Source organism: Trachymyrmex cornetzi, unplaced genomic scaffold (assembly GCF_001594075.2).
Source record: "Trachymyrmex cornetzi isolate Tcor2-1 unplaced genomic scaffold, Tcor1.1 scaffold646, whole genome shotgun sequence".
Taxonomy (NCBI): domain Eukaryota; kingdom Metazoa; phylum Arthropoda; class Insecta; order Hymenoptera; family Formicidae; genus Trachymyrmex; species Trachymyrmex cornetzi.
Window position 1 is genome coordinate 441,637 of NW_017299966.1, and position 24,563 is coordinate 466,199.

At 32.7% G+C, this 24,563-nt stretch overlaps 1 protein-coding gene across 2 annotated transcripts in view; it reads left to right on the forward strand.

Annotated features, from left to right (window-relative positions):
* Positions 1-13,969: 13,969 nt before the first annotated feature.
* LOC108767065 (sodium-coupled monocarboxylate transporter 1) overlaps positions 13,970-24,563 on the forward strand; it is a 30,262-nt gene continuing 19,668 nt past the window's right edge. The window contains exon 1 of one of the 2 annotated variants that reach the window (XM_018516734.1): positions 13,970-14,447. The gene's annotated coding sequence lies outside the window, so the exon portion shown is untranslated. The remainder of the gene's footprint in view (positions 14,448-24,563) is intronic. The other variant, XM_018516736.1, reaches the window with a different exon arrangement.

Genomic DNA, 24,563 nt, shown 5'->3' on the forward strand with positions numbered 1-24,563 from the left:
TCCTCGTGTTTCGAAGCTTCCGACACGCACTCGAAACAAATCATCCATTCCCGTTTACTACGGAATTTACTTCCGAAATTGTACCACGATCGTCGTGAAACTCGACGATGTCTGTTCCGTGGGTGCAATCGTGATCGGTCTTTCGGTGTAGTTCTGCGGATGCATCGAGGATTTCCCAACATACCTCTTCGTGGTTCCATGTAGACTGATCAGAGTATCACAGTCGATCGCAATTCTCGCACCTATGTAACCGACCGATTGCGCTTTCCCGTGATGCACATAAGTCGTCATCCACTGTAAGAACTCCTAACATTCTGTTAGGGATTCCTACTACAATTACGTCTCTCGATCCGTATGCGCCCTTTCACACGCATAATCTACACAGTAGATGTGCCTAATGTGCTATCGGAACATATGTTTTTCTGACCTATCGTGCGGTTAAAAGGTAGAAAATTGAAGCCCAATTTCGATAGATGCACTGACGAAGTACTCGGTACTCCACTGTCGAATACAGATAGCAATGTTATTAGACGGAAAACGACTCTCTTCCGAGACTCTCCGCCGAGAAAGAAATTATCGAGTGCATTTACGGCAAACACCTTATGCTCGGCCATCTATCGCGTTTGAGTTCCATTTTGACGAAATTGCGACCAAAAGCGATCCAAATTACTCGCAACGTTTCATTTTTTAACTAAAAAAACTCTATCTCTACAATTTCATGTTTATAAAAAAAAAAAAATATAGTTTAACGTTACAATGATTATTTTATATGTATTAAAAGATATTCCAAAGGATTTTATTTATCAAAGCGAATATTCAACAGCAGTAACGAAATATAATATTGGAGTAATATATCCTGCGCGAAAATGTCATCTTCGCAATAACCCTTTAATGACTTCATAAAACGCGGTAGGGAGCGCACATTCAAAGCATCTGCTATTAACTCTGATTCTCACGCTCTTTAAGTGCCGTAACTGTTGGGCGGATCAAGACCTTTTTATGGATATTTTGCGCCTGCAGGAGTTGTAACCGTGGTTAATTCGCCATTAAATAGTAATGAGGAATAAAGAGAGGCTGCGAGACAATAGTCCGAGAGTTGTTTAGCGTGCCTGCATCTCACGAGAGGACAACGACAGCACGCGTGGCCCACTTTTCACCCTTGACGGCAAAACGTCGTCGCGACTACTTATCGAAGGGCAAGAGGATGTTCTTAAGAAGAGCAACGTTACTTTTTCAGGACGGTACTGGCGACGATGCGCCCGTCCGCGTCGGTCATCCAACACACCAACCCCATCCCACATGTTGCACACCCTTTCGCCGAGCGACGATGCAAGCAGAGTGCCTTTAACGAGAGGACCCCGCCCTTGTGACGTCACAGTAGAGGGCGCACCTGTGTGCGTATTGCGTTCACACGCAGACACTTAAGCCAACATCTCCATACATCCCTTAAAACATCATATCACTTTCATCCTTTGCATCTTTTATTACTTAATCGTTTTATTTAAATACTTAAGATCCAGCTTGACCACACTAAAGGTATTTATTTCACACTTGTTGTGTAATCACATTTACGATTCTAAGAAATATTTTTACTTAACATTGTTAATCGTTTTAATCTTTCTTAATCTTCCAACCTGCTGTTTGTTTAAGTTATAAGTATTACTATTTTTTCTTTACTCTGCTATATTTACCGAGGTTAATGAAAATACATTATTCACACCCAAAATCGATCTCTTACCATTGTTTCAACTGATTTTAAAGTCGAACGTTTCTTTGATTTCTTCCTTGCGAAAAATTACCGGAAATGCATATGACAATCCTGTACATGGAATAAATACATAGAAAAGTCATCAAAATGTCAAAATCTTGAAGTAATCAATCGTATTCCTAGTTATCAACGTAGATAAAAAGATAAAGAAGATATTTTGCTGCAGACGTAAAATATTTATTCCCAACGTAATCTCTTTTTTAGAGTAGCATTGCCTTCGTTAATGTGACTTTTTTCACCATCTTTACACCAGTCACGATATTATGATCTTACATTAGTGCGGTTTTTCCTAATTTTCTACCAAGATTTTGCGTCGAGATTTGATTAAGTTTCATTTTAATTATTGTTTATGCGATATTTAGCGTCGATTGTGATATATTCTCTGCTGTGATACTCCTATATTTTCATCCTATTCGGATTTACTTTGATCCCGATTACTTCCTTCCTATCAGCTTGCTCGAACGCGATCACGTTAATGCTCTCTTCATTTGTTTTCCATTTTCATCAATATAAAAAATCGTTCTTTCTCCGTTTCGAAGTTACGTTTCTCCACTTTCTCATTAGCTAAAAATGATTTTCTCTTATGTCAATCTATTTTGACTATTTCTAATTTTCGTTCATTTACACACACATAACGCTTTGATAAACTTTTGAAAAGCGTATTACGGATATTTATTTCTCTTCAGTTTCCTCTCATTCGCTCATTTTAATATTCCGTCCATAAATCGCTCCCATTCTTCTAACTCGGCCGTCTCGCATTATCCGCATCTCAACTTCGTTCAAAACGCCCCGTTTTTCTCTTTAGACTACGTCCTTGTCGAATTTTCGAGCGTGCAAGCGCGCCGTGGCTATAAATTTGCCCTCATCCCCTGCTTTCTCTCTCTCTCTCTCTCTCTCTCTCTCTCTCTCTCTCTCTCTCTCTCTCTCTTTTTTTTATTCTTTTTCTCTACTCGTATTCATCTATCTATCTACCTATCTATTTATCTATCTATCGAGCCATTTATATTTTACAGTTTCTTTTTATGTCTCTCATTTATCCACATCACCACACACTCTGTGCCATCGTTATGTTCTTATTCACCTTTGATTCTGTTCGTCCTTAACCCTTATTACTGCTCCGTTATTCAGAACTTTCTTTCTTTTTCTTTTTTTCTTATCGTCCCTACGGATCTTGAAGTACGTGACCATACTAACGCCATTTATTTGTCTTTCTCTCCAGTGTGCTAGCTATTCTTCATATGGTAGACCATCCTTTGCCACCCATTCGCTTCGTTTAAAGTTTTCCTATATGTATATATATATATATATATATACACACACACACACACACCACACCGTCCACTTGTCTTCTACTTTAATTCTCGCATATGTATCCTTTTTCTGTTGCTCCTTTCAGCAAGCTTCTTTATTTTTTCTTCTTTACTGGAACATCTCTCGCTCCTTTTCCCACATAAGAAGATAACTTTTCACTTTCTTGCATATACCCTCCTTTTTTTTCCTTTCTTCCTTTTGCTTTCTTGCAATCTTTGCGTGCATGTGCGCCAAGCCATGTGTGCGCGGCTGAACCGTGCACAGACGGTTGAGATGGCAGAATCGTGCGAGTAGGGATTGGGGTGTATCGACCCCTGCCAGATTCGCGATTCTTTCTGCGACAGAGAAGATAAGAGTGTAAGCGAGAGGGATAAAAGGGAAAAGGAACAAAAGCAAGAGAGAACGCGCGCGCGCGCGCGCACGAGAGAGAGAGAAGGAAAGACGGAGATAGATCGCCGTGGGTTGAAGTGTGACCGGGTGACTGTGGTAGGGATAGCAATGACGTCATGGATGTGCGAAAGAAAGGATACGGGGCACAGAGAGAGGAGTATAACAGAACTTTGCCGACTAGGCCGACGCACACATCGTCATGGCGACTTGTACAGAGAAATACATACGATGTCTGCAAGTGTGCTCGTCAGCCCGACATCGCGATTCTCGATCGTAAGCATCGATTTTACATCATCGTTGAGCGCGCTGGTGACGCACGATGCCGAAATACGAAGATATCGAATTTGTCAAGGAACATATATCGGCCTCCTGGGAAATTGTTGAACGTCCGCGAACGAACTACGTTTATCATTTAGTCGCGCAAATTTATAAAATACGGCTGTATCACGACGATTTATGATTATGTACTTGTAATTCGATTTGAACTACAAAATGTAGCTTTTTTCGGAATGTAATTGCGATGATGGAATCGCATAAAATTAAAATGCTTAATAATATTTTTTTATCATCAAAATCAGTTATATCATAGAAATTATAAATAATTACTTGAGATGCAATTATGCCTTTGCAAATTACTTTACGAGTACACTTATAAATTTTTAATACTTCGCGTAGCTGAAGTTTTGAACCTTCAAAGTTATCTTCAAACTCCAAAAAATAATTAATAAAACACCAACGCTATTGTGAGAATTATACATCAAATTGACATAGTAATATGTAAACACTCAAGTAATGTAAGTTTACTGTTGCTACCGTAATAAATTTCTAGCATATATGTTACACCTTACTTTATAATTAAATTATATATACATTTCTGAGTAGAGAGTTAAATTTAAATTATCTTCGCCGAAACTTAGAACATAGTTATCATTGTAATAACATAATATTAATATTACTATTGTTATCTCTTCATAATGTAATTACTTTGAATGATACATCAATGTGAGTATCAATTAAATTACAATATAATTTTAGGAAATGTTCATCTTGTGTGTATAAGAAATATATACAATTATCTTCAGAAGAATATTGTGTATTTGTGCGAAAGTAAACATTTTCATAAAATTATCATTTATATTGTGAGAAGCATACAATTTGCACAATAAATAAGAGAATGAAATAGTAAACTCTTACACATCAAATATTAATATTAATAATAATATTAATAATAACGGTAAAACTGCAGAAAAGGGGAGCACCTATCGACGACCTTGACCTTTCTGCAGTTTTACCATAATAACTGTAATACTGATATTATTGATAACTGATGAATACAATCCAAACCTTTCCATGATTTATAAAAATACATTTGTGAATTTTGTATAAATCTTACGGAATTCATTATAAAAGATATATTTTCCTGTTTGTGTTCCATTGCATATGCACGGAAGATATACAGTACGCACGACAGAGAGATATTAACAGACATAGTAACAGTAACATTAGCAATCCACGAAACAGTGCGTGACTGTACGTAGCTATTTTGAGCTTCGCTCAGAAGCTAAAGTTCAACACAACGAATGAAATTCGATAGAACAACGTATGGCAAACATCGCGAATTATTATGTATGCAGCGACATAAACCGCTATACTCTGTATTCCTTTAAAAAACTCAACGATTAATCCTACACTGAAAAAAAGGATTGGCTGTTGCAGCAAATTAGATGGTAAAATATGGCATAGCATTTTTAATTGATTGCAGCAGCCAATTTTTGACTGTGTTAACCTATCGAAATCCTATACTGACATTGCGGATAGGCTAACGCAACCAAAAATTGGCTGTTATATAGCCAATTAAAAATGTTATGCCATATTTTACCATCTAATTTGTTGCAGCGCCAATCCTTTTTTTCAGTGTACGAGTCATTAAAAAACCATAAATATTATTATAACATTCTTGTGTAAAAATTATAGATATATATGTTATTATTATTGCGCCATAATTTTTTTTTCTGTTATGTATCTCAATATAAATTTTTTAATTTTATATTATTTAGTATTTATTTATTTATTTCATATGAAACCGGTATACAAAACGCAATTAAGTATAAAATTTATAATACGCTATAATGACATATCTTTTTCTATCTTGGGCGTATATTATAAGGAATAAATTTTATAGTCAAAAATAAAACTTATTTTAAATATTGTATATTTAAATATAAAAACGATATTTTTTATATGTGCTATTTAATTACTTGTAAAAGTTTTCTACCGATTATTTCAGTTCGTCCATCATGAGTAGGATTTTAAGAAAATGTTTGAATATTATTACAATTCCATTATAACAAAAAAGGCAAAGGAATGAAGTATACACAAATAAAATAATTACTTTAAAAAATAGACCGTTAAAAAATTCCGTAAAAAGTTTCAGCAGAATTTTGTTATTATTACTGGAATCTACGCAAGAGTAAACGTTTTTAAAGCAGAAATAAAACAGCCAATGATTCTCATTTAACCTTTCTCAGATAGAGCATCAGATACATTTACGCGCGTGTAATTCAGTGGAGTTCTCTTCTCTTAAAGTAAAAGCCATATACTTTCCACCTAAATAAGATGATTTATGAACAGAGATATATATTTATCTTTTATTTACCGGCCATTAAATATGACATTGCATTTAAGAAAAACTTAGAGATACGCTAGATATTCTTGTCGATATATCTTTTGTCAGGACCTGGTACGCGAAATATTTATTAAAGATATTCTCACGAAATCTCTGTGTTCGTTATCAAAGGGGAATCGATATGTATTCCAGCAAATTGCTTAAATTCATGCGATAGTACAACCTTTCACTGAACAATCCTAGTGATGAATACCATGCGATACCTGCATAGCTATGTTCCTGTAGGCATCATAAATCGTGATACATCGCGCACAGCGGTTCTATGCCTGCGCGGTCAAGCGTGCCCCCAAATGACTATTCTCACGGGGAAATAACTACGATCGAAGTAATTTGATATGATTTAATAGTAACTCCTGTTACCGTTAAATTTCGTTGTTTAAACGAATTATTGTCAAATCGAATAATGGGATATCCTGATAGATCGTCAATTGCGCAGAATTGATTTTGCGTTGCACCTATATTACTCAATTTGCCTTTTAACTGTAAAATTTGTACATATGTACATGTTCAGTATGCACTTTATAAAAGTCTTTATTATTTATAAACACGTATGTTCCTTAGAATTAAAGTCGGATAATCTTTAATATTTTCAAAACGCATAAGATTATTTCGCAATATTAAAAATAAATTAATATTTCACAAATAGCAAAAATATATTAATAAAAATTCAATCATTTAGATTATTATAGTATAACTATAATACTCATATAAAAAATATTGGTACATTCCTAAATTTCAAACAAATTTCATTTTACAGATAAATCGCTTAATTTTTAGTATATGCAATTTGCCTATAATTTAAACACAAGGAAAGATAATTTGCACTTGATTCGCGTTGCATGCAAGTAATATTATACGTTAAACACTGTTAATTGCGTTCTAAGTGAAGAAACAATAAATTGGTAGGATCATCCAAACAAGGAACGCAGCAGTGTACGACAGGAAGGACAATGGCTCATCCACTATCCACAACACGTGACTAGATGGGATTTATAAGGTTGTAAATTATGTCCGTAACAGAACAGCAGTCGATATACCTCTAGTAACATGCACGACTGGACGCTGACATGAGTTGCTTCACAAACAATGCCCGTTATAGAATGGAAAATAATAACAGATTGTAATCTTATTTTCACGTCATCAAAATATCGCATCAGAATTACAATTTCCATGCTAAAAATCGTTCCTAAATTCCATTTTCAAAATGTAATTGTATGATTTAAAAAATACTTGTAGATAAACGTAAGTATATAAATGTGTATATGCGCGCGCGCGCGCGCGCGCGCGCATGTGTGTGTATAAGAAAACACTTACGTAATATAAAAAATAGAAAATTTAATTTAATTTTTCAATAATCTAATTAAATTAGAAATTTAGTTATAAAACTATCAAAGTTGGGATATGATGATTGATAATCATCCTACCAAATTTTTACCAGAAAGAATTTTTATTTTTAATGTCAGGTAACAAAAATGGATTGCAGATTTTGAGTTTCTGCATGTGCTTTCCGTTTAGTATATACATAATCGCACACATATTGTCAACAGAGGACTGTCTCACACATATACCCCTCACACACACACAGCCACCAAAGCAACGTGTCGCAACGTCAGGCACGAATGCTCATGGATACGCTCTACCAGTCGCAAACCGCTTCGGAATATATAAGCGCGGAATATACCTCAGGAAGTCATCTTCACTCCCTATTCGGAGCATGAGAATTCGCAAATGACAATTACAGATGACACCGAAACCAACGAATTTAACTTAAGATGCAATCAATAGTATGAATTGCTTTTAATAAATTTTTATATAATGCAATACAACATAAAATGATGTCCTATATGTTTTGAAGAATACTTGATAAATTTATAAAACTTAATAAAATATGATATAAGATGTAATATAAATTTTTAGAAAAAATGCAATTAAAATTCAATAAATGTAAAAAATGAATTACTGTAAATAATTAGAATCGTACAATTTTGTTGATTATATAAATAAAGCAGAAATATAAATATAAATCTTCAATCGATTAACAAAAACTTCACTGGGACAACGTCCCATTTACAACGTATCGGATGGGACACGCACGTGAACAGAAAAAAAACAGCGGTAAATATATTAGGTGTTAAACTTAATTCCTGCCGTTTTTCGTCTCCAAAATTGATTTGTTTCGGAGGGAAATACCTTAATCAAAGTATTATTAATAAAGTATTATTAATTAGTAATAAAGTAGAAAATGGAAGAAATTACTTTTAAGATATTCATTCATCTTCCCTTCGAAACAAATTTAACACCTAATATAATGCATCTCCATATTCGAAGAAGAGATTGATAAATTTAAATAGTTTAAATTACAAAATTGTTAAAAATGCAGAATAGCATGACACGATCAAGATAATATTAAATTGTCATAGCACATCTCTCTCTCTCTCTCTCTCTCTCTCTCTCTCTCTCTCATATCCTTTTACATCGCAGTATGTCCGAACTTCAAAGTGACGCATAAGTTTTACAATTGCACGTCGACGTCTTTATCAAAGTACGGAAGCAATAATTTTGCATTTTTTTGTTCTTTTATACTCTGTAATCATAGTGCTTTAATGATAAAAAGAGAGATAATATCGCTCATTTTGCTGCAACAACAATATGACTCAAGAAAACAAAATTTTCCAGAAAATAAGTTTAAATGTTTTAAGTTATTAAAATTTCGTAATATTAATTTTAAAATGCAATTTTAATATAATAACTGATTTTAAAGGGATAAAATTATGTCCTTTCAAAGTTTTTTTTCTTTTTCTCTTTATATTTCCGTTCTTTTTTTTTGCAAGCAGTTCAACGACATTTTTTTTTGGATTATTGTAGCAAAAAAGCGATTCGATAATAAGGATAATAAGGATTTGTATATCTAATATACAAATATTTCGAGATAAGATAATTTAATTAGCCGTAATTAGCAGCCTATATCCTTAATTTAATATTTTAATTTCAATTTTTTTTAAATAAATGAGTTTTTAGTGTGTTTCTTTTTTGCAAGTAGTAATAATGCATTATGTGTTGAATATTATTATAATTATACATATATAATTGTTGTGTTTTGTATAGTTATATAGTCATATAGTTACACAATTTGATGGTGAATTGTGTGTGTGTGCGTGCGTGCGTGCGTGCATGTGTGTGTGATACAATTGTATGTATATTTGATTTCGATTGTTTGTGGCTATATTGCGATATACACATCGGTTTTGTATCATATTTCCGTTTCCTGGTTGCAACTGTAACGTGTTATGCGTTGCTATGGCTGATGAAATTCTACGTTATATGATTTGAATTTCCTAAATATAAAGAGAGCATTTTTTGAAATAAAAATCAAATATTATGACGAAGAAAGCTTCTTAAATAAAAAATTATACATTTTCTAGCAACGTTTATTGTTAAATACAAAAAAAAGAATTAATCGATTCATTTCATAAGCAATTCGATATTGATCGATAGCAATCCCTGCGTATGATCGTATTTACAATTGTAACAATCTGGTCTGCAAAATTCTGCAATTTAATTTTCAATTGTAACGTGTATGTTAAGTTTAGTTATAATGTGTATTTTAAGTATGTAACTGTAATAGCAAATGTATACTTCGATACGCAATCCATGAATTTGTGTCTCGATGAGAGCCGAGACCTATTTTACGTGGTCGATTGCTGACGTCATAGCTGTACTACATGTACATAAGAACATACACCAGCTTATAGAGCAGTGGAAGGATGAATGGACGAACATATACACTCAAATAGATGTTTTCATTTTCAAAGTTTTGCAAAATATTCCGTATCATGGTAAGCACAGGACATAATATTGTTACGGATTTTTGCTGAAGGGGTCATGCGATCTGTTTGTACGTAGCGAAATTCAATAATTCAATTCCGTATCGGATGGTAAACATAGAAAGTACACTTGTCGTAGCAAAACTTTGAAATATGCAATGATTAAATGAAGCAATACGATCAATAGAAAATAGTATACTGAAGGAGTAAGGCCTTCTTGTACCGTTATCATTGTGAAATGGCGCACAATATGCAGCCGGTGCATGCATGTAACTCAACCTTATCGGATTTAACCACCTGTACGTAATGGTACCTGCTGCAGGCAGCATTCGATTATCTATCTGCAAACTCCGCGTGTATCTACAAACGCAATTAATCATCAGCGCCAAATATAAAGCACGTGACGAATTGACGTCATGGGAATCTCCTAATGCTGAAACAAACAGTTGCAATCTTTCGCGGCCGCGCCGTTTTGGCAAAAGTTTGGGACACGTCGACGTCTCTTACTAATACTATTGCTGTCTTTTACGCAACGGTCCATTTTCGAGCGCGAGTATTTATAGACCATGTACCTTACTTACAATCATCCTCGGCTGCAGTGCGGCAATTGTCAGGCGCATATAATGGAATATTTACCGGGTACGAGTATAAAATCTCAACTTCCGGACTTACAGAATCACTGTGCGTAAAGATATCAGCGTCGACATTATGCAAGCAGACGTGAACTGAGCGCAAAACAACAAAGTCACGAGTGGAAAAAGACGAGTGTTAAACGACGCAAAGCTCGAATTGGTGCAATCACGGTGGGATGTAACGACAAATAAACTACAGGCTCAATGCTACTTGCGTAAGTGTATACTGCTATTTTGATGCGTGTAACACGTTGAGTAAAGTGCTCGTACAATCATAAGAAAAATCTTCTGTTCTTTTACACTGAAAAGTAAAACATACCATGTAGGTTATCTATACGTTATATGTACGTATGAAACTAAGAATAACCATATCTAATCTATACGTTATTTATGTTTTCTTTACGTAACATGTAAATTTAAATGGTTTTCAAATTTGATAATAAACCATCAATTATCTATATCTATAACAAATATCCATCCTGGAGCAAATGTTTCATTGATACTGCAACGAATAATATGTAAACTTTATCACGGAGCTAATATTCGTTACGCAAGGGTGATTTGCAACTTGCCAAATCCAATCTCCATAATTCTACAATTACATTATGGAAATATAACTTTCGCTGAAAGTGGATTATGTGATTGAGAGTCTGTTCGCATCCGCTACTTCGCTCGCGAAATTTCGCGCGCTACTAAATGCGCACGTTAATTAAATAATCCGGTTACCAGTGCTGAGCATTCTGTACATTGTTGCAACAACAGATTTTCTATGTTAAATAAATCTCGTAAAACTGAGCGTCAACAGCATCGGTACGTATATCACGGGATACATATGTCAATCATCTCGAAAATTGCGATGCCAAAAAGGAGAAACCGTGAATGAGACAAAAAATAATGAAATTGGCTGAATTCACACAGGAATGCTCCATTTCGCTCGCCAAGCGCTTCCTAACTCGTATCAATCTTCATTACTATACATATAAGTATACTATATAACTCGGCACAGTTGGGGGTGCTGAGACGCAAGTTACTTTCTACTTCAGACGCGCGTTTTAGGTTTCGCGAACAATGCAGTCCTTGAGGCGCGTTTGCGCGTCATTTGCGGTGCAAGTGCTCTGAATCCTTCACATTTTTCTCCAGTCAGGATACAATAATTCCACATTTTTAAGTATTGGCCATATCCCAAGAATTTTCAAGCGAGAAGAAGCCGAACTAAACAATTTGACATTTCGTTCTTGGATAAAAAAACAATGTCTCGAATAAAGAAACATAAATAAATAAAAAATTAACGAAATGAATAATTAATTGAATACTTTTCATTTTTATTCCGATTCTTTTGCATTTAAATGCTTTTTTCTACGTAAAATATATACAATTTAGAAGAGAAAAAATACAAACAGAAAGATTGTAAATATAAAAAATATAGATAATAATAATAATATAATGATGATACTTGATAGCCGAAATTATTTTTTGTAGCACATGACAGTTACGATTACGAATTTCTTATCAGAGATAAACTGAGAGATAGTGATGAATTAGTGAAGATTTAACGAGATTATGTAAGTAATTAGCTTGTATATGTATACATGCAAGTGATACAAGTAAATGCAAAATGATATATGTTATTTGATAAGTAAAGTCTGAAACATATTTGTAGGCACTTGTATCTACTCGTGTCATTCGCGTATGTACAAATGTAAGCGATTGCGTGCTTTTTATTCGCTCAATTTTTGTTAATTTATCATGTTTTCGTTCTCTTTCTACCACTGATAATGAATTATCAATTAGAATCACGTGCTAATCACGTGCGATTTGCTTAAACGCATTGCGTCAAATTGATGCAATTCGTTTTGCCGTTCGTTTACGCCATAACTATGTGTGTCAGTATCATTAATTAAAGATTATACGATAGTCTTTTCTGTAAAATTCTATTCACGATCAGTTATGAGTTTATTTTTACCTATATGTATGCTAAATAATTTTTTATAAAAAAAAGGAAATTAGATCTTTCTTAGAGATGTAATTTAATATTTATTATTTTAGGTTTTAAATAGGTACACTACACAAAAATAGATAAAATAAAATAATAAATACACATGAATTATTTATTTTTCAATTAAAAGTTGTAACTGATTGGAATAAATCAAATATTACTTAAATAATTTTTGATCGAGAATAAATAACTGTCGTTAATATTCATGTGAAAGATAGAATATATGCTAAAAAAATGACTAAAGGCGATCTTAAAACCGGTTCTGAATAGAATATACGAATGTGCAGTCTACCCGAAGATGCGTTCACCGATTTAGCAAACGCAAAAAATAAAGTTCTGCAATTCACATCAACGAGTTCATATACAATGAGACAAAAAAATTTGATAAATAGCCATAACTTATGAGAATTCACTATTGACGATCAAAACTATTTTAATTCCGCAATGTATTTATAGGTTATTTCTGTTTCTGTACGGTATAATCCATCGAAAGAAAACTATTCTCCGAATAATTTCTAATAATTATCACTATTCGATCGTAAAAATAAATCTTTTTTCGAGATAGGTACAGAATGATCACAGGCGTGTATCATTAGGCCTGTTCCTTTTAGTTCATTTTTCTTCCTTTTCTCTTCAGGAAGAAAGAAGAAGAAGAAAAATAAACGGGTGCAAAAGTTCAGCCAAAAAGAACAGGCCTATTATTTTGATAATTCGTTACAACTGTACGACGAGTAAAGTCAGCGCAACTAAATAAATCAATAATAATATCAACAATAAACTTAAGATAAATTATATGAACTTTGACGAACCAATTTGCTCTAGTCACAATTTTATTGCTAAGGAGGACTCCAAAGTGAGTAAAAATGTCCAATTGAAAAAATTTAAAGATGTCATCTTACCCTTATAATACAATAAAGATTTTTACATAATTCCGCACATCGTAATCTGTGCTGCACTCTTATTAGCCCTTTTATGTTAACAATTAAAAGTTTGAATATTAAAATATATACAAAAATATATTAATATATTAATTTCATAAATTAATATGGTAAAAGATGATAATTTTGTTATTATATTTTGAGAAAAATAAATCATAAAATGTCATCAATCTCTCAAAATCATTATAGATGTGTGCGGTCTATAAAAATGATAACACGTGACTGATAAGTATTTATCGTAATACAGTTACTAAAAATAAAGTTATGTGTTATATATATATAATTCAATATTCGATATTGTTAATCTATCAATCAGCTGTTCTGCATTCGACGTCATCAATGGACGCGCGCTAGTCACGATAGCAACTGACTGATACTTTTTAAATGTAGCAGCCGTACTGCGTGGACTTCCCAGTATTACGTCGGCGGCTGACCACGTCGCATGGACTGCAAATTCACTTCGAAATCGGATTCAGCTGATCTGCGAAACGAAATGTACGAAATGTACGGAGTGCTGTGAATGAACTCATGAATGTCGTATGGTGATTGATTGACGACCATATATTTTCCACGACGTCTTATCCTCTATCTCGATCAGGAAATCTATCAAATTCACTTGGCCGGAGAACGTAGGAGCCCTTCGTAATTTTACGCCAGACAGTCAATCGTGAAGCTAGCATCTGCGTGCCCATAAGTGCTGCTGAATTACCCGAGAAATTTATCATCATCGTAAAATAAAATAATATGATGTTGTACAAAATAATGCTTACGCAATAATAATATTATCAGGTGAAGTGAAAGGAAAACGTACGACCTTGGCAAACAACACAAAAAATATCCAGAATGTGGATAATGCAGATATTCTATTCCATATCATCAAATATGTGACATTACACATACAGGTAATGTAAATTTTATAATGTTCAATAAAAACGGGTTTTATATAAATTAATGGAAATTTTATCATGTGTTCCGCGACTTCATCCTATAGGGATTTTGAGAAATCTAACATCATTTAAGACAAAATTCGATACCTTAATTCAAATGAGTAATAGCTTACGAAATTGCACTTGACTGTAACATTACAAACTTCCCGACAGCAAGTTTTCGCGTAAAAAACAAAAGATAAAACTTGTAATTTTGTATTTGTGGAAAAACTTACAATATTAAGCGAGTGTTTGACGTTAGAACATAAGATAACAGCAGAAATAATAGAAACATTAGGTAACAGTAGAAATAACAAAACTAAACTCCTTTTTTGAATCATTCAAACCATCTTATTCGAATTAGTTCAAAGTCTAAAAGTCTTGCAAAGAATTCTTAATAATAGTACTTAGCGATATAATAACTTTGATAGGATGCTATTAATTTTATTATGCTCTTTATCCTTCTTGTGAATCGCGAGCGAGAAAAAAAGAGCGAGAAGGACATTTACTACGTGTTCTGATAAAAATAATAAAAGTTTCGTTGATAAAAATTCTAAATATTAAGCTTACGAACTGTTATGATATAGATGATTCTCTAAAAATTTAAATTCTAAATTGTTATTCGATAACAATTCACAAGCAATATTAAGTAAAAATAGACCGAAATGGGTTCAATATAAATTGAGTAAAGATTCATATTCTGTGTGTAAATTTTGTTACAATTTCCAATTCAAGCAACATGTGCGTCGATTATTTATCGATCTTGAAAGACAGTCCTAGACTGAAGTTAAAGTACCTAATATCAGAAATTAAATTGACAAGCAATTTAATATTACTAATACTAATGAGTATCTTTAAAACACCGTGTAAAGAATTTATTGAGAAAAATATCCGTGAGGGCGTTTTATCAATTCGACTATTAAGGTGATATTAATCACGGTAATCAATATACGTGGGAAAAGCATTTTTCAGGCAACATAAATAAATAATATTAAAAATAAATCAAGGAAAAAGATTCAATGCAAATAAGTGAAGAGGGCCATATTCTGTCAAAGCGGGTCTTGGGGCATAGATAATAATTTTGTATGAATTTTTTTACAATTTCCAGTTGAAGCAAACATACGTACCAAGAATAGCCATTCGAGACATATTAGTTTCTGCTTAGTAATGTTACTAGCAGTAGTTTAGATTAGCAGTAGTTAGCAGTTCCTTACGCAACTATGTTTGCCGTCACGAGCAATACGTAATATACGCTATTACTTTGCAACACTTTTTATGTAAACTTGAGATCGCGATAATTATTTAAAAGCATCGTGTAAAATTCTTAAAAGTTCACAACTGACAAATTCTCAGTATACATCTTTATCTATCATAATAAATAAAACATAGTTTAAAAATGATAATTTAAAAATTCATACAACACTACACAGATAAGTAGACGACATTTCTGCATTCAATCAATACATTTCATAGGTCAACACATTTTAAAAACATGTTTAAAGATAATCCATATATTTAATATTTTTCCCATTACTAAATATATATGTATACATAAGAACTGCACATTTTTACTATCATATCAATGCCATTATATTTTACATTATAATTCACTAGCTGAGAACCGAAATGTATGAGTTTCATTATAATTGCAAATCTGTTCGATTGCTGGATATGAATTCATTCAAGGAAACGCTCGGATATTACCCATTTAGCATCAGAAACGCGATCAGACTATGGCTGTATTTGAAAATGCTGTGATTATTCGTATCAAGATCGTACATTTTTATCAAGGATACCCGAGCAACATAAAGACGGTTCGAGCAATGTATCCATTGATCTAAAGCGACGTCAATAAGAAAAACTTACATAATTCCTTATAAAACTATTATAAAACATCATCAAAGGCGGAAAGGAAGAATAATCTTTTGCTATTGAAGCTATTTTCAACGCACATTTACATAGCTTTGTTATTTTGCATGCTATATGTACAGACACACACACATTACACATAGGCAATATCGTGATATACACATTACATAGACGAACAAACTTGAAAGGTTGTGATTAAATAACGTTATTTGTAGACACAGAATGGGTTCTTATTGGCATAAATTTACTTATAAGTACAATAATTGTTAGGCAAATAAGTAAAAACAATGCAAAGATCTCTTGAAAATAGTGCGATTGTGCAATGCACGGAACAAAAGCCGACCTTTGATAAATGTACCGACCTTGCTTTTAAGTACTATGATTCAATCATGTTTCATGTCGCTTAAGATAGATATGTTACTTATTTTCGCATTGCGAGACCGTTTTGCTAGATGATAAAAATAGTTGTTGCCGTCAGCGAGGTCCACGTTCAAATGGAGACTTAAACATGCTCACACGCAGAAGTAAACTGTCTTTTAATAACCGCGTCCGTCTAGATGTTTTTTTCGGACGCAGCTGCATGTCAGACCGGAGATATGTTATAGAAAGAGAAGAGAAAAGGAAAAAAGCAAGAGTAGTCGAAGTGGTATCTTCTCGCAAAACTTTCCGCAATAATCCGGCGCAAAAAACGCAGCATCTGACGCTGTCAAAAAATCCCTAATGCGAATTGGGGAGATCTTGTAATACGGCAGACGCGACCCTCGAGTTTTTGCTGGAGTAATGGGAGAATGCTTCCTCTACCGTCATCAGCAACTACCGCTACGAGCGACACGGAGAACAGTCCAGGTCATGGCAGCTAGATTTGCATTGTAAAGTTTCCCGTCTCTCGCGTCCTACGTGCGCAATTTCGCTCAATTGCGCCGTCGCTGCTAGTAGCTGTTCGAACCGGGTAAAGGTAGTTACAAAAGCTCCTTCGCTTCGTTCCACCCTCGTCTTCCTTCCATCGTCTTTTGCGATCTGATAAAGGTTCGTGCATTTCGCTCCCAGAGGGCCCTCGTTCCGTTTCAGTAAAACACGCGCGAGAGTTTTGATAGAGTCACAATGGAAAACCGTAACGTCGATGTTAGTTACTAAAAAGATATTCGGATACTATTTCAACTACAGATTCTTCGATAAATATGCATTTTTCGGATAAATTTCCGAAAACCGAATCCCTCCGATTTCGATAAAACTTTGCAAAAGTTGCTTCGCTTCATTTTAAGTCAAAATGAAAGCCTTTAAAGGGATTTTTAGCGATTCTTAAAAAAAGCTATTTTTTTAGATAAAGTAGTAAAATGAATAAATATTCGCGTGGAAGTCGTGCGCTCCTAAGCAGGGGAGGAGGTGGAGTGAGAGTCGCTTCGCATGGAAGTCGTGCGCCCCTAAGCAGGGTGGGAGGTGGAGCGGGAGTCGCTTTGCGTGGAAATCGTGCACCCCTAAGTAGGAGGGCAAAGGTGGGGTGGGAGTCGCTTCGCGTGAAAAATCGTATGTCCCTTGGCAGGAGGGAAGTGGGATAAACTTGGCTTTGCCTGGAAAATCGTATTCCCTTTAGTTTATACAATAAAATTGATAATTTCATCATTAATATAAACACAACGTGTATTTTATTATTTTATTTAAAAAAATAGCTTTTTTGTAGCAGTCGCCAAAAATCCTTTCGAAGGACTTCCATTTTAACCTGCAAAATGAAGCTTTTTACAAAGTTTCATCGAAATCAGAGGGATTCAATGACAAAAGTTTGATAATATAAATTATATTTTTCTAGATCTTCAATATTAATTGTTCTTCCAATTATGTCCCAATTATAGTTCAGAGATTAAAGTTTTCTTAAAATAAAATTTAGATAAAGATAAGATAAAAAGTATGTGATAGTTGAAAAAATATCAACTGTAAATAGGAATAGTTGAAACAAAATAATAATATTTAAATAATAGTTTAAAAATTTATGTAGCAGTTGGGATCACGCTAAATTCCATTTGCACAAGATGGGTATCAATGGAATTACAAGACTTGGATGACAAGATTTGATCTTGCACAGCTTCACATGTTAATTGGATGTCTCCATTTAAATAACTGATCAATATCAAGTAGAAATAATGCTAATTCAGTGTCATCTCTCGATATTACATAGAAGATAGTAGAAATAATGAAGTTCCTTATCGGATAAAAAATTTTGAGTATTGTGTACATAAAAACTAAAGTTCGAACGTTTCAGCACGATCACAGGACATACGCGGAGAACCGCTGTATGCGAGAGTGAGTCAGGTGCTTGCTGAAGTGAGGGGTTGCAACATTTCAGCTGGCGCGCGACCTCTTAAATATAAACAAAACGCGCAGCGGTTCTCTGCGCAATTTAAAACCCTAATAAAAGAACATATCAATGATATTGATTCAATAAATATAGAATGTGTGTGTACACATGCACGCACGCACGCACGCACGCACGCACGCACGCACGCACGCACGCATGCACACACATATAGTTACTTATGATGATATAATATTGATTTTTGATAATATATATTTTGTAATTTTTCGAAGTGTCATCCTTTTTTGACACAATATTCAAGTAAAATAGTTTGTAATATAATATAAATTTTTCTTAAATTACGTCTACAATTAAAAAAATAAGAATTGCTTCAGATTGTTATGCTCAGTTGTTAGTCGTTCATTACTTTGCAATGCGACATATAAAATATGCTTTTATAATATAATTAAAGATTTCGTAAACTTTAAAACTTTGTTAGATAAATAACTTCTGTATATTAACATCATGCACACATAACACTAAAGATATAACTAAAACTTTTACTCTTTTTTTTTTACATATTATGTTTAATACAAATATTTAACATGTATCTTTAGTTTAGTTAATAAAATTGATAATACAGCATCATTATATTTAGTTTAATTATGAATATAGATCATATTATTGTATATTATGAACTGGAAAGTAATAAATATAGAAACAGTACAAATGTTTATTAATTACTTACTGATTGTCCATTAATTATCTATCACAATGCACATACAAAATTGACATACGATAACAAAATTAATGCCTCAATTGACGATAAACTTCACGTGATAAACAATTTTATCATATTTCGTACGATCATCCATTTTTCACAGAATTGTCAACGGATATACAGACAGGAAGAACTGCAGCGATTAGGACAATTATCATGCTCAACGAAACATACATCACGCAACACAATGTAATATACTAAATGTGCACTAATATATACGAATATTTATAGCTAATTTTTTCAAATCAGTTGTTAAAAGAAAATGTTGAAAGAGAAAATACAAAAATTGCAACTACCATGCAGTCTTAAGTTCCATTGTCAAGATTATTTGCAAAACAGAAAAAAATATTTCTCGATTTTTTCTGGTATTTTCATTTTTTGACAAAATTTCCTGACTGAAGCCTGAAAGACTTACTTATCCAAAAGAATTACTTATCTTAAAATAAGTTATAAACTTGTTATCACAACAAATTAATAACGATGACTTATTTTAGTCCGTACTGTATCAAAAAACAATAAATTACAGGAAATATTTCGTCTTTGTTTTGTATATTCTTTATTGATATTTAATCATTTCACTTAAACATTGATATAAAAAAAATTGAGATTTCGCAAAATGTTATTATATGAATAATTAAAGACTATTTTTAATTCAATATTGATCATTTAAATCTAGTGGTAAAAGAGTATAAATTTTTATTGATATTTCAAATAAAAAAAAGAGAGAGAGAAAGGGAAAGAGAAAAAAATCATTTTTAGCATTATTCAAGACTAATTACATATTTTTTTTTATATAAAATGTTGCAACTCAAAATATTTCTGCAATTTAGTCTTGAATGATACTAAAGATGATGCGCTCTCTCTCTCTCTCTCTCTCTCTCTCTCTCTCTCTCTCTCTCATTCGAAATAATTCAACAAAATTTAAAGGCAAATTTATTTGAACGAAATATAAATGTATAAACAATATTAAGAATATTTTAGAATTTAGACTTCATATGTGAGAAACACAATCAATACTAGAAATTAAAAAATGCCTATTACAGTCGAAGCTGGATCTTCATTGCTTTAAATAATTCAATCTTGAATTACTAATATATACTATATATGTACTTGCATATATACCATATTGTAGTCTTTTCAAACTGCGAATTGTTTTTCCGAACTATAAACTCAATTAAAACTACTTTAGTAACCGCGAATTAAATTGACAAGCAATTTAATAATTTAATGCTATCATCAAGCATCATATTATAAAGATGTTAATATGTTGAAACTGTTAATAAATTTATTGTGAAAAATATTAGCTCGGCCAGGACTTGAACCCGGATCTATTGTATTCCATACGAGCATCCTAACCCATTAGATCACCGAGGCCTTAGCAATATTCTTCGCAATAATCGGTATAATAAGGAAACAACGTCTTTCTTTCAGGCGACATAATATAAACAATATTAAGAATCTTTATTTTAGACCGTATATGTGAGAAACACAATCAATACTAGAAATTGAAAAATGCCTATTACGGTCGAAGCTGGATCTTCATTGCTTTAAATAATTCAATCTTGAATTATATTAATATACACTATATATATATGTACTTTCAAGATTGAATTATTTAAAACAACGAAGATCCAACTTCGTAATAGGCATTTTTTAATTTCTAATAAATCTATAAAATAATGTCCTGAACGTAAAACTTTGTTTAATTTTTTATTAATGCTGTCATCTTATACCTCGCGTAGATCGCAAAAAGCAAAACTTTTTTCTATGAGCTAAAAGCAAAAGAGGAGTTTTCCAACGTGCTGGTTCGCAAGCTAGTTCGTTGATCGGAACAGTAGTGTTAGAAACTTTGTTAATTCCAAAACTTTGTAATTAATCCACTGACAAGTTATCCTTGAGTTGTATTAGTGTGAAAAATATGCTAAAATACGATGGTAGATGTCTTGATGGTATGACTTGACAATCAAGATGAGTAAATAATAAATTTGTAAAACGGTAATAATAAATTTTTAGGGAATTATGCAAAAACCGACGAGCAACACACACGTTTGTACTCGAGTAAGTGTGTTGCAATTTTGACAAATCTTACGGTATATAACTATGACATATGCAGCCACGTTAATATACATTGTCTCATTCGCACACGGTCAGATATATATACCCTTGACAAGTTTCTGTCGAGAGAATACATTATTTGAAACTGTAATGGTTAGGTAATGCAAACTCGGTATGGAGACGAGTCAAGTGGACAAATTACTTGCTGCAAGTTACCTGTCGCGTGCAAAACATCTGCCCACCTAAAATTAACGACAGGCCCAGGGGTTGCAAGCCAAGCTAAATAGATAAGTCTTCATTTGGGCGATGAATAGAAAGGTCTTCTATTTTTGGACACATATGAATTCTTCTATTACGTATACATGTATATCTCACATGTCAGTACAATTCCATTCCGTTTTTGTAAATTCCAACCTTCCTTCATACAAGAAGAAAAATTACCTTTTGCCGCTTTTACTGACAATATTTCGTACTGCGAGGACGAATCAGAATAAAATTACAGTTATTGAAAAATTTAACAAATGGAATTTAATATACTTAATATAAGACTTTTAGAAATATTATCGTTATATACACAGATATAAAATTTATGATTTATATATGTACAATATTCTTTTTAACATTAAGGAAAGATTTCTCTATAAATCTTGAACGCTCTAGCTTCGAAATAGGACAACAATATATAAATCTACACGAATTTGTAAGAGATGTTGCTACGAAAGAAGGACATGCATAAACGTTCTCATTTTATTGTAGATTGCGAAACGTTGCAATAATATATATATTTTTATAGCAAGTTATGCAGTTTACGAGATATTTCAAAGAAAATTTCATGACTATGCGCAAAATATTCATCAACGAATGTGAAGCATTCTATAACAGCTAGCTTTTTTTTGTTATGAAATCAGGGTGCAAACGGATGGAGCGTACACACGTCAGCGAACCGAAACGGCAATCGATTCTCCGTTCGGACGAAATGTAAATCGTCAGGTAGTTCTGTCGAATAGAGAACACTTCATGTTAGTTGAAAGTCTGGCACAATACTTCTCTCATGTTCCGTTATTCAACGATATACAATATGTTCGCCGTACGGCACAGATACTATACGACCGATTGACTTTCATGAACACGTCAATCACGGCGTGTGACTCATGTAACATCGCCACGCGGGAAGTAGCGCGAGGTACAACGACAATAAAATATCCGTGGAAAACTGTGGTTATCGCACTTATAATTGTGCATCGTTCTAAGAAACTTGCAATGCTGATCATGCTAATCAATGGATCGGAATACATTATCGGCGAGATGAAGGAAAGATTTATATAACGTAAGCTATAAACACTTTGTACTTTGCGACAATTTATCCGCTTATCCTCGAATGATCTCTGCAAAGATGTAATTTGGAAAAACCAACGCTTGTTGATACTTCGCGGAAACACGTATGTGTATGCCGCTGTAATAACATCCGGTTATTTTAATTATTATATTCTTGTAACAAAAGCCACATTATTCTATAAATGTTACGCTGATTTGTTAGTTAAGTATTGTTGGACTTGTTTTCCGTAGAGTTAAAAATTACGAATAATTATATAAAATCATTATTAGTATATAATAGATATATCATTAGTACATACAATTGCAATGAAAAATTTTCCTAAATTACTTTCATTCTATCCCCCCGATAGATATTTATTATAACATTAGAATAGAGTTAATCTCGGAATTAATTGTGTTAAAATTACGATAATTCAATAGTATAATTTATCAGTTTCAAATTAATATCGAAAATAGAAATTATCTAATAACCATAATATAGCATCTAATGCAAATAGATATGTATTATGTACTAATTAGTTATTACAATTATTTAATGCAAATAATTGTAACGTGATAAATAATAAATATATATGATGCATTTTATCTTTAATTATATTCATTCAATTCTTTGTTTTTTTAAATTTAAATTATATATTCGTTAAAAATAACATTTCAAATATTTACATTTTTTACAATACAATTTAATAATTGATAGAATGATGGTGATTAATAATCACGAGTAACGCGAATTTTCATTTAAATGCTTTGCGGATTAAACTCTAAACTTACGTGCTCCGTCAGAAACTTGTTAATTTATGTTGTAATGTCACACGTGACGAGTGTTCAAAGCTACAAACTTTAATAATTGTGATGCTTTAACAGGAATATGGACAATGTGCATATATATCAACACTAAAATTCTTCAATTTTTATTTATCAAACATTTTAAATTTTTGTTTCTTCCCATGAAGTTTACGTTCTATATTTTCTATTCATGAGTCTAAACATTGTTTAATGTTTTTTTTTGTTACGACAAACATTGAAAAAATTTATTAAAATTACAATAATGGGAAAAAACATAAAGTATAACAATTTATAATTTTTCTGTAAACAGAAAAATAAATTTACATCTATTTACACCTATAACATTTTTTGCCTCAGAAATTAAGATGATTCGTATCTATCTATTTATAGAGGCGGAATATTTAAGTACAACGATCAAATTAACATAATCAAATTAACATAATCAAAACATCTTTAGAGATGTAGTATGCAAATTTTGAATAATCACAGACAGTGTGAAAAAGGTCAAATAGACTATCTAAGTTTTGTAAGATGTTTTCTTCACTATAATTAAAGATAAATTATCTTAAATAAGAAAAAGAAAAAGGTGTTTTCAAGAGAAAGAAGTTTTGTTATTTTCATCAATTGCATTGCATTGCAACTGTTGAAATTCCAATATAAATGGTAAAAGAATAAGATGGCAAATAGCATCGCGGTTATATCTTCTTATTCTTATATCGACATAATCGTTGTTACTGACAGAAACATATCACGCTCACAATTTCATTCTGCTTTCTTTATACATGCCTTGTACATTCCCTTTTACATTCGCAAAGATAGCGCGCGAAGAGAGAGCGGCTATTACATACGCTCCATTTTTATCAATCCAAGCGATTTACCACTGAAAGAACTGTAATGCGGAAAAATGCCCGAAGCGAAATTTTCAACGATTTCAACCGGGCGAGTCGCACTCTGAAATGCAACGATTGAAAACGTCTTT